This window comes from Conger conger, chromosome 1 (assembly GCF_963514075.1).
Source record: "Conger conger chromosome 1, fConCon1.1, whole genome shotgun sequence".
Lineage (NCBI taxonomy): Eukaryota > Metazoa > Chordata > Actinopteri > Anguilliformes > Congridae > Conger > Conger conger.
Window position 1 is genome coordinate 2,396,473 of NC_083760.1, and position 3,484 is coordinate 2,399,956.

The following is a 3,484-nucleotide window of genomic DNA, read 5'->3' on the forward strand; positions in this document are numbered from 1 at the left end:
CCGGCTTTGGAGTATCAGCTGTTCTCAGCTGTGTGCTAATCAGCCTCTACATTCCCCCCTCCTTCTCTGCGGATTCACCCTCCATCTCCCGGAGCGATGGAGACACCGTGCTTTGATGTGAAAGGTAAATCTTTTGCACAGAGCCCTTGGATCCATCTTGTCTGCGAAGCACGTCATAGCGGAGAGTCCGTTTTTTCCCACAGTGCCTTGCTCTTCTTTAAACTGCACATCCGCACGTCATCCTCAATCACCCCCGTAAGCTCCCAGGAATTTCGGCCTGTCCTTTAGCGCAAAATCATGCACCCCTAAGGCATAACCGGACAGATATTAATCAACCGCTGATGATGAATTATACAACCGCCACTGATCTGAAGTTTGAAGGGCAGCAAAGGCTGCATAAGTTTGCTTCCCATAAACAAAAATGTTTCGTTTTTTTAATGTAAAAAAAACTCAAGGGTGGATGAGGAAGAAAGAATTTGAAGAATGTCAGAGTGGTGCGCGGTGTGGGGAAGGAGGGAGAGCCAAGACCTCAGAAAAGGCAGTTTTTACAGCTATGGCTGCAGGATGTGGCGTTTGATTCCTACGGCAGCGGACGGAGTGAACGAGGGGAACACATTCCAGAGACGTACACGGGATCCCAGAGAGGGTCAGGGGTCAAGGGTCAGAGTTCGGGTTTTTGCCTGGGTATCTGCACCAGGCCGGTTTCAAGCTTAACCCCAAAGGAAACAGCTCTTGAAATGTGGATCTGTAGCTGCATCTACTGTACAAACACTCAGTGAGCTTAGAGATTCAAACATTCAAACAGATTCACACACACACACACACACACACACACACACTGACCTCACTTCAATAAAGAAGAATTCGGACTAACTAGAGAGGCACCGATGTCACTATGTACAGTACATGTAAGCACATTCAAACTGTCTTACTCCACAACCACATTTGCATACATTTATGCAGCACAAACAGGCAGCCTAGTGGCTAAGGTGCATGACTGGGACCTGGAAGGTTGGTGGTTCAAACCCCACGGTAGCCACGATATTATCAGTACTGGTCCCTTGAGCAAGGCCTTTAACCCCACATTGCTTTAGGGGGAATTGGTCTAATCAACTGTAAGTCATTTTGGATAAACGTGTCAACTAAATAACTGTAATGTAGTGGAAATCCAGCATGCAGATCTCATTACACACTGACCTTGTTATACACATGTATGCATGTTACTGAACTGACCTTGTTCAATGTACACAAACACACAAGTTTGCCAGGCAGCTAAACAGACTGCACTTTAATGGTAACCTTTTTAATACACATTTTTAACCCGACTGGACTCAACAAATGTAGCATTAATGGGTAACATGTTCATGCAAATGTTGCAAATGTCGACGATTGAGGATACTTAACCATTTAAGGTTTATGATAAAAAAATATTAACATAACATTCTAATGCTTATGTAAACAATCACTACTGGTAATTGAAAGCAATTCTAGAACACTGACATTTCAAAAACCCTCCTCTTCAAAGGGTTAAACTAGCAGCACACGAACAGCCATTCGGTGACTTCCCTGCAAATGTTTATTTTTATTTATTTTTTTGCAGGATGTACTTGGAGATATTTAGGGTTAAGAATAATGCTACAGGGCCTTATCTCTTATTTACGCTGGGCTTATGGAGGAACTTCTCTTATCTTCTAAACGCCAGTGACCTCTGCTTCCTCCTCATGGCTGTCAAGAGGGGCCCTTTTTTAGGTCACCCCGCTCTGAGAGGAACGGGCCCCGGCACGAGATTTACGAGGCTCCACCGGCGCTCCAACAGCCTCTGCCTCTGCACCAGCACTTCATCACCAACGCTTATGAAATTACGGCAGATAAGCGAAGTTATGATTTTTTAAAAATGAATTGTATCCCTTTTTCATGGCCCGCTGTGTGAAATGCACTCACTCAGTTAAATTTAGGGGTGGCTGTCAGGCCAGCATGAAGTGGTTGTAGAAGGCGTAGCCTCACGTGTGGCGAAGCTGTCACTTTGATGTGGGATGAGCCCACCAAACTCTGGGCGTGAGGTTTGTTAATAATGCAGGCGCCTCAGCTTTCTGTTGATGATCCAGGCCAATTCAACCAATGAGCTACAATGTCACACTGGAAACGATCACTTAAGCTTACTTTCGCACGGGCTCCAGATCAGGGAGCGGGAAAAGTCTCGGTCCTCCAGGGCCAGGAGCTGCGTGTGCGCCCTCCCAAAACTGAGGAAGGCAGCTCCAGGAGAGGCACAGGCCCACAGGCGGTCCAGAAACGGAACGAAAAGAGGGTGGTGCGTCTCAATAGAAAGATGGGAATGGGAATGGGAATGGGAATGGCGAGAGGAAGTATGGGAAGCTCACGGGCTCCATAACGCAGCGTTGAGGGCTGGAGGCCTCTGAGGCCAGAGGCTCCTCAGGGGGCCTCCGAGGCCAGAGGCTCCTCAGGGGGCCTACAAGGCCAGAGGCTCCTCAGGGGGCCTCCGAGGCCAGAGGCTCCTCAGGGGGCCTACAAGGCCAGAGGCTCCTCAGGGGGCCTACAAGGCCAGAGGCTCCTCAGGGGGCCTACAAGGCCAGAGGCTCCTCAGGGGGCCTACAAGGCCAGAGGCTCCTCAGGGGGCCTACAAGGCCAGAGGCTCCTCAGGGGGCCTACAAGGCCAGAGGCTCCTCAGGGGGCCTACAAGGCCTGAGGCTCCTCAGGGGGCCTACAAGGCCAGAGGCTCCTCAGGGGGCCTCCGAGGCCAGAGGCTCCTCAGGGGGCCTACAAGGCCAGAGGCTCCTCAGGGGGCCTACAAGGCCAGAGGCTCCTCAGGGGGCCTACAAGGCCAGAGGCTCCTCAGGGGGCCTACAAGGCCAGAGGCTCCTCAGGGGGCCTACAAGGCCAGAGGCTCCTCAGGGGGCCTACAAGGCCAGAGGCTCCTCAGGGGGCCTACAAGGCCAGAGGCTCTTCAGGGCTGGTGTTGGGTGAGGGACCCCCCCCCCCCCCTCCTCCCCACAACCACTTCACTCCCAATGTGAGGTCAAGGAGCCGGCTAACAGCGGGAGACAAGGCAAGGCAGGTTTATTTGTACAGCACATCTCATACAGAACGTAATTCAAGCAGCTTTACAAGCTTCATAACTGTCCTATTATAGAACTCTCTTTCTCTCTCTTTCTCCCTCTCTTTCTCTCTTCCTCTCTCTTTCTCTCTCTCCCTTTCTCTCTCTCCCTCTCTCTTTCTCTCTCTCTCTCTCTATGTTTGGATATTTCAGCTGGGTGATCCGACTCTCCCTCCCTCCAGCTCTCTTGGTCTCTCTCGCTCTCTCTCACACACACTAGCTGTCTCTTTTCTTTCCTTCCCCCTCTCTCTCACACACAAACACACTTTCTTTCTCACACATACTCCCTCTATCTCTCTATCTCTCTCACACACACACACACACACACACTCTTTCTGTTGCTTTCTTGCTCTCTCTCCCCCTCTCACCTCT